We start from the raw sequence: 13,645 nt of genomic DNA on the forward strand, positions 1-13,645 counted from the left end.
TCTCATTTTAGGGATTACTCAGGGTTAAGGTTAGGTTTAGGTTTAGGGATATGGTCAAGACTGCATTTTTGGATTAAAATATTTATATAAGGGCAACAAAACCTGTGACCTAGGAACACATCTATCTCAGAAAAATCAGGACATGCCAATGTGTTTATCATGAGTTAGACATGATGTGAATATATGACACCAGTCCATCAAAACCAGTATGATAATGGATTTGTTAGATAAACTATAACATGAGAATTAGTATGGAGCAAAGTTAATTATATTTAAATGCACCAACCTTCAGTACTGCAATCCACAACTCTCCATAAAAACCATGACTTTATCTTGTTCCACCTCAGCGGCTGTGAACTGTTTGACTGCCCGCTACAGTTGAAGTCATAAAACAATCTTATAATTTAGATATAGTTTATCGAACTGATATTCAATTAATTGTGTAAAAAGTCATTTGAATAATAATACATTTTATTCGAGAAGAAAATGATAGCACGCATTTTGCATGTAATTTTTTTTTTTTAACATTGCTTGACTGGCCCAAAAAAAAATTTTTCCAAACGAAATCATAATTTTATAATATATAATACTTATAGGTAACAAATTAACTTAAAGCCTTTATGTATAATGGATTAGTATCAGAATATGAACTGAACATAATAACAGATTTTTCTAAAGTTTAAGCACCCCATTTCACTGAACATGGCAGATAACAACGGTTAACCCTAGTGATGGAAAGTTCCATTCGGTGTTGAAAAGAAAAGCCTCTTTACCACAGATTGGCATTCATGCTTCCTCTTGTGACTACTCTCATTCACCTAAATTGGTTTGAACTGTTCGTCATCTGAGTCATGTACAGTAACCTCCTACATATATCAGTAACATTCTAATAAAGCTGCCTGAGTGAATGAGTCAGATCGGGAGCCCACCACATATTTACGTTTAGCCACAGATGTGAGCATAGAAGTATGCAGCAGATGGTCTGAGATAACTCTGAGAGTCCCTACCCTACTCAGCCTATTCATTAGCCTTCGCTATGAGTTACTGTACACGCATGTGTGAATCAGAGATGATTCACATAACGCACATGATAAAGATTTCACAAGGGAGTGTGATATACAAGACATGTGAGTCACAATATTAATGTCCACTGTTCCATCAAGAATGAAAATCAGTTCCCAAAAACAATGCTGATAGTGCATGTGTCAAAGAAAGTTGGTAGAGGGTCTGACGTCGCCCATCGTAAAGTCATTCTGGAACAATCTGGCTCAGTCTCCTTGAGCAGTAGAAACCCACAAATGACCCTTAGAACAGATGCAATGTGTCAACGTGACGACAGGCTCTCAATACTCCTCTTTAACATCTGCTCGTGTACAAGTTTGTTGGCATGTTTAAGTGTTCAGTAGCCTATGAGAGCTGCAGACAAGTCAGAAACAATGGAAGCTCATGGAGCAGTTTTAACGACAAATTCAGATATGCTAGTCAAAAGGGCAAAGTGTCCTGAACCTATTTCATGGAAATATGTAAAAGAATTTGGCTTCAGTTCATGTGTCCCCAGGAACACCCCCCCCCCCTCCATAATTTGTAGATCTTCTTGTTCTAGATTTAAATAGAACAGAGAAAACAAAATACGCTGTTGTTCTAAGTTGAAATACATTTTCAGTAAAAATAAAAGCACACCATTTATAGTTTGCTTTCCTTTGTAAAGTGTAAACACTCATCAAATCATTTCTCTGTTTTCATTCCAAAAAACACAAAGTTACAACATTGGTTCAACCAAAAACATAAGTCCACAGGCGGACTATCCATTTGCCTGACCACTTATTGGGAAAAACCTGTTTGAAAACAGTTATTAATGCCAATTCTGTTTATATATTACAGACTTCCCTTTTAATTATAACAAAATGATCAGAATATGCATTATATCAGGTGCTGCTGCCACAGCTATGACTGCTTTTTTCCCAACAGAAAAACAGCTCGGTAACACTTTAGAATAAGGTTCCATTAGTTAATGTTAGTTAATGTATTAATTAACATGAACAAACAATGAATAATACATTTATTACTGTATTTATTCATCTTCGTTAATGTTAGTTAATGAAAATACAGTTATTCATTGTTAGTTCATGGTAATTCACAGTGCATTAACTAATGTTAACAAGCACAACTTTTGATTTAAATAATGCATTAGTAAATGTTGAAATTAACATGAACTAAGACTTATAAATGATGTAGAAGGATTGTTCTTGCTTAGTTCATGTTAACGAAAGTAGTTAACTAACATTAACTAATGGAACCTTATTCTAAAGTGTTAACAACAGCTCTTCTCCAGAAAGTGCATACCTGTCTCAGAGCGACCTTTGGTTAAAAAAGGCACATTTGTGGCCTAGTCATGATGTGAGGCTTGTATTACTTCAAAGTCAAGACTAAGATAAGAGATTACATTTCACTCTCAGTTTCTCTTTGCCTAACTTCTTCTATTCAAGGTTTTTGACATTTATACAACCGACTCCTGAACACCATAAACCAGCGGTTCTCAATTCCAGTCCCCACGACCCCCTGCTCTGCATATTTAGCATGTATCTCTTTGTTAACCCATCTGATTCTGATTATCAGTTCATTAGAAGTAAGCTCCATGCATGAACTGTGTTGTGATTGACATGGTGCCTACACAGTGTTCATTGCTCCCTACTCACTGAGCAGGGGAAATCTGTTGAAGGTTACCTCACTTCGAACATTCATTCATTGATTTGAACTGTGCAACATCTGCACACACAGACAAGTGCAACATCATATGACCGACCTCTGTACATAAATACAATTTAAATTCACGTCTCACACACTGCAGTCATGGTGGAATATCCTGTGATTTCCACTTCGCAGGGCACTTACATTCGAATAGAACAACCGTCCGAAGTCATAAGAGAAACATACAAAATGTGCAGAGCAGGGGGGCGTGAGGACTGGAATTGAGAACCGTTGCCCTAAAAGATGTTAAAAATCCTTCTAAAAATATACCCAACATTAAAAATTATTTGAAACTGACAGTAATGGGATCATATACAAGGGTCATTTTATAATCTAATAATTCTACTGAAAAAAATGATGAATTAATTAATATGTTTGAGTTTTCTTGTTTGATCCCATTCGGAATGGTTCCAATTTATGATTATGTTCCTTTAACATTCCAATGTGCATATAGTGTTTAACTCCTCAAATGATTCAAAAGTGATTAAGAAATCGTTTTACTGAAGAGCTTTCAAGGTGCAGATGATTTACAGGAATATCTGTATTGTTCAGTGGAAAAGCATCACGTGACATACTCGGAGTCATTTCATTTTAGCCCATCTTTCAGCAGGACTATTTCCATAATTGTCTGACTTAGTTAAACTTAAGCTCTTTCTCTCGACTGCACTTCTACGGTTTTCACTTTGATTTGAACTGTACGGTTATTTCTAGACACTTTCAACAGGTCTGGACCTGCTCTCATCCCTCTTGTTTCCTTCAGTTTCTTCAGTTTGTAGCGGCTCTGCTCTCTTGAGCTGTACCTAAACTCATTTTTCATCTTTGATGACGATTACTCAACATTCAAGCATACCTTAGGAATCTTGTGCAGCAAAATAAGAAAATAAAAGTTGTTTTCATTTTTCTGCATTGCTTTAACAAGGTTGATGATCAAAGTATAATGGTGACTGTAATTAACACATGCCGAGACATGCTGCCATTTCTAATGTCGACTGTAATGTGTGGGAACTCTTGCTGGTTCTTGTTAGTTCTACCAAGTTAACATCCTCTATTACTCATTCTCATTTAAATTGATAGTTAAGAATTCTGTCCTTGTTTTCTCACCCAATTTGTGAAGGAAAAGACATCTTAAAACAGCCAAAGCTGGTTTGCTGGTCTTAGTTAGTCTCTTAGTTGGTAAACTGGTTAGTTTTAAAGGGCGGTTTTCAGCTGATCAGCAGTCGAATGCTCATCTAAACCAACTAAATACCAGCTCGACTCAGGTTGGGAGACCATCTTAAATCAACTAAGTAGCTTAGGCTGGTTTAAACAGGTTGTTTAAAAAAAAAAAAAAAAACTGGAGAAAACCACCAAACATCCTCATGAAGGGAAATCTAATTGTGAGCACTGTCACTGAAGCGGGTCCAAATAAAAATCACAAAACTTGAATGTTCTGTAGGTCCCTTAAAGTCAACTGAAATTTGGATGAAATCTGATACGCAGATCTTTCTCAGAGGGCCAAATGTCTCCTGAGGAGACAAAAGCAGAATCTTATTGACCACAAAAACAAATCCTCCACTTTTCAGCCAAAGCAAGCAACACGCAGGGCCACCCGAACAAATCCCACATCTCAACGCTGCTTCTTTTAAAATTCAGTCATATTAGTAGGTTTGGAGAGTTGGGGTCTCAGGTGGTCAGATGGACCCACAGGGACTGTCCCGTCTCCTGCTGTCCATCAGTGTGTGATCAATGTCTGTCACCCCAGCACAAACCTCCCCCACCCTGCCCTCAGCCATATAAACTGTTCAGACGGTCTTACTGTACCTGATGATTAATTCATGTGCTCAGAAGTGGAAAGATAAATGAGATCGTATCAGAGAAAGTATGCTGACCTAGAGGACTTTGTTGAAGAAATATTCCAGGTTTAATGCAAGATAAGCTCAACGGACTGCATTTGTGCTGCAGTGTTCAGAAAAAATAACATTCATTAGTCCTTTGTTCTCTTTACAAACAAAAATCAAAAATCATAAGGTGCTTACACTTAAAGAAAATACTGCCAATTTTGAAGTACAATTTAAAAGCAGAAATGTGACGTTTTTACATTTGTAAAAGAACATTACATTCTTTGTTTAGAAAAGGTTAGTGCATGGTTTTGGCACACTATAATCTAACCAAACAGTTGACGGTAGCCATTGACTTCAGTTGTATTGAAGTCAATGGCTACCGTCAGCTGTTTGGTTACCAACATTCTTCAGCATCTTCTTTTGTGTTCAACAGAAGAAAGGAACTCAAGCAGGTTAGGGACAACTTGAGAGTGAGTAAATCTTTTTGGTTGAACTAACACTTTATTAGATTTTAACATTTTCTTACATCTAGTATTCCATTAAGCTGAATCAATTGCTTGTTTTGTTGAAACTTCCAGTTATGTCATGCTTTTTGTTCATATGGTTTTTCTATATTTTCTAAAACTGCTTTTGGACATTCAGTGACATATTTTAGTACGGAGAACACCAAGAGGAGTCAAAATAACAAAAACAGAGCACTTTTACAAGGCTGAGAAGAAAACCTGTGGGGGCAGATGGAACAGTCCTCAGTGCTCAGTTCTTAAAGGTTAACCCCTCTTGTTATTGGGTTTGATGTCTATAAGGAATCATTCTATATATATCAAAAGCAGTTTATAAACACTGAAAAGAAAGAGGAGATAAATGTTACATGACAAGTACAGTTCTGTAAAGCTATGATCTCTCTGGCCTCATATCAGCACATTTATGTATGTGTTCTTTTGGCCGCTTTGTTGTGTTTGTGTCTGTACACAGCAGGGAATACTTTGATATTGGTGGATGACAGGAAGTGATGTGAAGACCCCTGTGTTCTGGACTCGGGTGGGCGGCTTCATTCAGTTTTTGTCTCAGAGCCAGAGCCGTCACAGAGAGGGAATTGTCAGTTAGGTCTAGTTATATCTGGGTCTACATTCTCCTGTGGAATAAACAGCGTCAATGTTCCCGGTTTACAGTCACCGTGGAGATGGAATGAAAAGTTCCAGAGAGAAACTTCCTATTGAGTAGGAACAAGTTACGGAATCACACCAACTTAATTAACCTCCGCCAAGTCAAGAAAGGGTTTCTTCTTTGCTGTTTGTTTTCTGTAAATCACATTCCTGATGCTTTATTAAAGTCAGAGTAAAGACATTTATAAAGTTGCAAACTTTTTATTTCAGGTATTTTTCAAGTAAACCTTTTCAAGTTTTTCCAACTATTTGTATTTCCAAGTAAATGTTATTTCAGGTAAATACTGTTCTTTTGAACTGAGAAAAAAATATTAAGCTGCACAGCTGTATTCAACAGTAAAAATAAGAAATGTGTCTTGAGCACATACTGTAACCCAAAAATGAGAGTTATTTCTGAATCATATAACACTGAAGCCTGGAATAATGGCTGCTGAAAATTCAGCTTTGCCATCACAAGAATTCATTTAATTTAAAATACATATACAAATAGAAAAACGTTATTTTAAATTGTAATAATATTTCACACTGTTACTGTATCAAATAACAGCAGTCTTGGTAAGAATAAGAAACTTATTGATCTTATAATGACCCGTACTTAAAAAGTATGAGTTTTTAATAAGGCCTAATTTATAAACAGTGGTCTATAAATCTTCAGACATAATGAACTGCGAGAAGGCATTTATAAAGCAGTTCTATGACATAAATGAGAGATGATATACTACATTAAAAACTTAGGAGAACGCTTTTAAACAGAAACTTCATTTTATAACTTGTGCGGTTATGTAATTTCACTGAACGGATTAATGTCAAGAGAAAAGAGTGAAGAATGAGACAGATTAAATTAGCTTCAAATAATTGTAATTTTTTTAAATACCTACAATAACAGAATGAGTTCTTTTATAAAGTACATATAAGAGGGAACATGTAAAAGAGTCACAACTACTAGACCATCTCAGAAAAAAAAAAAAATTGGAGCGTCTGGTCAGTTTAATCTTGACCGACTGCATGACAGCTGCACTCCAGCAGGAAGTCAGAATTTCCGCTGACATGAAACTCTTTAAATCATCAGACATCAAATCCACGTCAAATACGATTTCTTCCCTTATATGCTGAAAGTGGAAAGGGTATACATAAGCAGTACACTCAGAAATGCTTTCTTCTCTGCTGATGATTCTACAACAATCATAACTCTTCCCTATACCTCTGACCCTTTACTTCTATTGCAGATGGTTCATGTTCTTGCTGCTTTATTGCTTCATCTACTGCATATTATAATGTATAACATATAATGTATATTTGGGAATGCAGCCTCCATGAATCTTACACTAATACTGAAAAAAACATCGAAATGAACTTAAATGTAGTCAGTATGGCCAATGTTCAGCAATCTCATTCCACAGCAAGCAGAACCACCAGGACAAGTTTTCGCATGACCTTCCCAGCCCAAACCTTCAGAATTCTTCAGAAGTGTTATCACCATGCTTAATGAAAAATAAAGCAACGAGGGAAAACAATAGAGAGAAGAGAGCCAAGACAAAGACACAACAATGTCAGAGTTGCGAGGTGGGAGGCAACAACTTACTTTGATAAATCCTGGATTCCTCCTGAGAGCTTCACCACACAAAAGAACCTTTGAATGATCCTGAAAAAAAAAAAAAGCTGGCTTTATAAGAATTAGGATTTTGCTATGGCAACATTATAACAAATTTAACCCTTGTATTGTGTTCTGGGTGAATTAGACTGATTTGGATTTTCGAGCTGTCGGAAATACCAGTTAATCTGTGATTTAATTCTTGATATTTTGTGACTTTTTCTCATTTAGGGCTATGAACATGCATGCAAAATGAGGATACACTGATGTGTTTTGAAGTGCACACAAAAACAATTTCTGATGATTTGATGTTTGCAGGTCATTTTGACCCACTTTTATTATTTATTTTTCTCATACATATGGCAGATATGTATGGTAAAATTCTGAGATTGTTCATAATCAAACAGATGATGAACAATGATTATATGTTGCAATCAAACTTGTAGCAAGGTTTGGTAGTTTATGTTGTCTCGGGGTTGGCATCATCTCTTCTCAGGTGTTCGGTCATCTCAGGTCTTTGGAAGAGCTGGAGCCAGACTGGAGCTTGTGTAATTCCTAGTAATCACAGAATGTCAATCCTGTGGCAGAAACAGAGAAACAAATAGAGACATAATTATCATAGCAGCTGTTCCAACAAAGCAAAAATTATTTGTTCAAGCCAAGCTAAGGAATAATAATGTGCATTTGATCAGATATAACTGCAGTACAAGATTATGAGATGCATTATTTGAAGAGATGTGTATTTAATCTAGATTTAAACAAAGAGTGTGTCTGAACCCTGAAGATTATAAGGAAACCTACTATAATATTTTGTAACTGATACAGAACTGATTAGGTAGCCAGTGTAGAGACTGTAAAATTGGGGTAATATGGTCATATTTTCTAGCTACTGAAGTAGACTCATTTAGACCAATATAATCATTTGCTTTGAGCCAGGTTGCAGTCAAGCAGAGGACATCAAAACTATTACCTGTGATCATTTAATTTACAATAACTGCTTTGGGTGCGAGTGATCTAATGTTTAGGAGCCCAAACTTTAAAAATTGTTTTTGTTCAATTATTTTGCATTATTCTGTTTTATCAGATTTTTTCTAGAGCCTGCATTAAATTTATATTTTGACCTCACTATTCGAGGAACAGACACAGTCTTTACTGATTGGACAGCACAAGTACTTCGATCATTTATCTGGGTAGAACAAAAGCAATCATAGTATTTCTATTTTCAATGTATATGAAATACATAACTTATTTTTCTTCCAGAATTTTTTTTTTTTTCATTTAGGGCCATGAACATTTCTAAATAAGTTGTGTTCCAAAAATCAGTGATAAAATAGTTATTTAGGAGTCAAAGCCTGGCTCACACTACAGGATTTTTTGCCTGATTTAGCCCTGATTTCTCCCTCCTGAGAATCGGAGCAAACATCTTGTCGAGCACCTCGATCGCTCCCGATGTTCTACGTGGAATATCTGGTAATGTGAGGCTTTCACCGATCGAATCTTGCACCTCCAGATCTGCTCGCACACAAATCGGCGCAGCCCCGATTAGACTTTTCCAATGATATATACATTACAGACCAAAAGTCTGGACACACCTTCTCATTCAAAGAGTTTTCTTTATTTTCATGACTATGGAAATTGTAGAGTCACACTGAAGGCATCAAAACTATGAAAAAAAGTGTGAAACAACTGAAAATATGTCATGTTCTAGGTTCTTCAAAGTAGCCGCCTTTTGCTTTGATTACTGCTTTGCACACTCTTGGCGTTCTCTTGATGAGCTTCAAGAGCTAGTCACCTGAAATGCTCTTCCAACAGTCTTGAAGGAGTTCCCCGAGAGATGCTTAACACTTGTTGTTTTGCCTTCTGTCTGCGGTCCAGCTCACCCCTAAACCATCTCGATTGGGTTCAGGTCCGGTGACTGTGGAGGCCAGGTTATCTGGCGCAGCACTCCATCACTCTCCTTCTTGGTCAAATAGCCCTTGATGCCTTCAGTGTGACTCTACAATTTTCATAGTCATGAAAATAAAGAAAACTCTTTGAATGAGAAGGTGTGTCCAAACTTTTGGTCTGTACTGTAGTTTGTCATGATTTGATTAGGATTTAACTGCAACATAGAATATAGTAATTTAGAAGTAAACTTCTACCAGCAGGAAGATAATAGTTAAGGGGTTAAAAAATGTGGTTCAACAGATTAAAAAAAAAATCCTGCTTTTTGATATTAATGGTTTGCACTGTGTGACAAATACTGATATAAATTTTTTTTTCATACCTGACAATTTTTAGAATGTGATATTTAGGGAATTGCATTAAAAGGCAATCAGGGTCAATTTGACCCACTCCATCAAAATTGTACCCAGAAATCAAACATAATACACGGGTTAAACGTAAGGTAGAAATGTGTGTGTGTGTGTGTGTATATATATATATATATATATATATATATATATATATATATATATATATATATATATATATATATATATATGTATGTATGTATGTATGTATGTATATATATATATATATATATATATATATACACACACACAATTTTCTTTCTTTTTTCTTTTTTTACATGCAGTGTTATTAATGTGTTAATTATGACTCAAACACATGTTGATGGTCTATTATGGGGAATGAACAGTGATGTCCTTTAGGCACATACCTTCATTACACTGTAAAAAGTTTAACTATTATTTACTCAATTTTTTTGGTGAAACATTTTTACACTCAAAAAAATTGAGTAAATTTTAAAGCTGTGAAATCAATGAAATATACTGTTTAAATTGAGTAATTGTCAGTAAAAAAATTAAGTAAATCTGAGTAACTGAATTATTTTATATGAGAAATAAAATTAATTGGATATAATCAAAATTATAAAACACCACAACTGTAATTCTATGTAAAATAAACAAAAAATATTGAGTAGATATAATTGAAATATTGGATGAAATTTTACCAAAAAAAATGTGCTACGTTTACTACATGTAAAAGTGAATTTAACTTAATATTGGACTATAAATGATCAAAATGCTGCATTCACTTTTTTTTTTTACACCATTTACCCTTTATAATTAATATAATAAAACCAAATAAAGAAAGAAACACATTTTTTATTGAAAATTTATTTGTCAATTAAACATAAGACAAATTCTAAAATCAACCTTTGAAACATTGTATCCATTTTAATATTCCAGTAGATTGCAAAAATTAAAAACTGTAAAGTAGCCATAAGGGAAATGATTAAACCTTATGAAACATTTCATCCATCTTAGTATTCAAGTAGATTACATGTAAAATACGATAGCCGTAAGAGAAATGACATCTTTGTTCCTGGTGCATACCAGCCATTTGCAGTCACACTCAACATTAAACCATAAAAAAATATAAAAGCAACACTTACATCAATATTAAAGGGATAGTTCACCCAAAAAGATGATGTTGTCATAATGTACTAGCCCCCCCCCGGGTTGTCCCAAATCTGTACGAATTTCTTTCTTCTGTTGAACACAAAATATATTTTAATGAATGTTGGTTAACAGACAGTTGAAAGTTGCCATTGACTTCCATGATAGAAAAAAAAAAAAAAAAAAAAAAAGTATACTATGCAAAGTCAATGGCAACCGTTAACTGCGTTAACCAACACTCTTTAATACTTGGCTGAATGTCACGTCACTTCACTTAAAATATCTTTTGTGTTCAACAGAAGAAAGAAACTCGTACAGGTTTGGGACAAATTGAGGGAGAGTAAATTATGACAACAACATCTTTTGGGGTGAACTATGTCTTCAACAGAATTAATCAGATAACAGAAACACTTCCATCAGGAATACCCATTCTGTGGGATGACCATGAACCACTACTATGCAAGAAGATAATTTTTTAACCTCTGAACATTAACAGAGTTTTGGAGGATCCAGCTCAAGAAACAGTTTTTGGAACAACTCAAGTGAGTACAGGGTCCTTCTCAAAATATTAGCATATTGTGATAGAGTTCATTATTTTCCGTAATGTAATGATAAAAATTTAACTTTCATATATTTTAGATTCATTGCACACCAACTGAACTATTTCAGGTCTTTTATTGTTTTAATACTGATGATTTTGGCATACAGCTCATGAAAACCCAAAATTCCTATCTCAAAAAATTAGCATATCATGAAAAGGTTCTCTAAACGAGCTATTAACCTAATCATCTGAATCAACTAATTAACTCTAAACACCTGCAAAAGATTCCTGAGGCTTTTAAAAACTCCCAGCCTGGTTCATTACTCAAAACCGCAATCATGGGTAAGACTGCCGACCTGACTGCTGTCCAGAAGGCCATCATTGACACCCTCAAGCGAGAGGGTAAGACACAGAAAGACATTTCTGAACGAATAGGCTGTTCCCAGAGTGCTGTATCAAGGCACCTCAGTGGGAAGTCTGTAGGAAGGAAAAAGTGTGGCAAAAAACGCTGCACAATGAGAAGAGGTGACCGGACCCCGAGGAAGATTGTGGACTGAGTCTGGAGTAGAAACATCCAGAGCCACCGTGCACAGGCGTGTGCAGGAAATGGGCTACAGAGAAGCAGCACTGGACTGTTGCTCAGTGGTCCAAAGTACTTTTTTCGGATGAAAGCTAATTTTGCATGTCATTTGGAAATCAAGGTGCCAGAGTCTGGAGGAAGACTGGGGAGAAGGAAATACCAAAATGCCTGAAGTCCAGTGTCAAGTACCCACAGTCAGTGATGGTCTGGGGTGCCATGTCAGCTGCTGGTGTTGGTCCACTGTGTTTTATCAAGGGCAGGGTCAATGCAGCTAGCTATCAGGAGATTTTGGAGCACTTCATGCTTCCATCTGTTGAAAAGCTTTATGGAGATGAAGATTTCGCTTTTCAGCACGACCTGGCACCTGCTCACACTGGTAAATGGTTTACTGACCATGGTATTACTGTGCTCAATTGGCCTGCCAACTCTCCTGACCTGAACCCCATAGAGAATCTGTGGGATATTGTGAAGAGAAAGTTAAGAGACGCAAGACAAAACACTCTGGATGAGCTTAAGGCCGCTATCGAAGCAGCGCCACAGGCTGATTGCCTCCATGCCACGCCGCACTGAAGCAGACATTTCTGCAAAAAGATTCCCGACCAAGTATTGAGTGCATAACTGAACAATTATTTGAAGGTTGACTTTTTTGTATTAAAAACACTTTTCTTTTATTGGTCAGATGAAATAAGCTATTTTTTTGAGATAGGAATTTATGGTTTTCATGAGCTGTATGCCAAAAGCATCAGTATTTAAACAATAAAAGACCTGAAATAATGAACTTTATCACAACATGCTAATTTTTGGAGAAGGACCTGTATTTGTGGGTCTTGGGATATCTCAAATCCAATGTGACTCCCAAAAGATGGCAGCAGGCTCTGCTGTGATTCCCAAGATTACATCGCTGATTGCCCCATCATTGTCCCGAAGGATGTAGATTTTTATGACCTCCTCTGCCAACTCTGCTTGTACGAAGATGGGTAGATCAGCTGAACCCTACAGGCAAATTTTAAAGATAACTGGTTAGAGCTAACATTCAAACCTGAATGTTACAAGAAAGTGACAAATACACAAAACAAATAGCACCTGAAGAAGCAAACATTCTGTTGGACCATATGATAGGTAAAATCTCAAACAAAGTTTACTAGGGGGAAGAGTTGCAAAAATTAACAGCATTCTTCTTAACAAGAGGACAGGTTAATTTTCTAGATAGGGAAATTTATTTTTAACATAAACCTAAAAGAAAAACGAAAAGAGACCAACTGCGAGCTTCTATGCTGTAAATCAATGCTATAGGCTTTTATTGAGGTCTGCATTATTTCAACCAATTTCTTTATAAACATGTTTAATATTTAAGTAAAATGACTAATGGTTTTGAAACAAAAAAGCTTGTTTAATTGCACTACTTGAAAAAAATATGCATTGCATTAACCCTCACACTCAACTAGGGATGTCAACGATTAATCGATGATCGATTAATTGTCGATAAGAGATGCAATCGATTAAGGCTGTCGATGGTCGGTTAACCGATTCAATGTTGGGCTGCGTGCGGCTCATGCGCACTCAACACGTGCGAGCGGCTGTGAGTGACGGTGACGATATATAAAAGCATCATCATTCATTCACAATGTACAAATTAAACTTTTAATGTGATTTAAACTTTAAAGTACATTAAAATAGAAACAACATAAAAGTTCTTCAACATTAAAAGCAATAGAAATGTAGTTACTAATCATTTCATCAGATAACTGTTTTATATCGTGCGCTTTGCAGGGCTGCGGGACACAGTGACAGGACAGGTAGT

This window comes from Carassius auratus, chromosome 19 (genome assembly GCF_003368295.1).
Source record: "Carassius auratus strain Wakin chromosome 19, ASM336829v1, whole genome shotgun sequence".
Classification (NCBI taxonomy): Eukaryota; Metazoa; Chordata; class Actinopteri; order Cypriniformes; family Cyprinidae; genus Carassius; species Carassius auratus.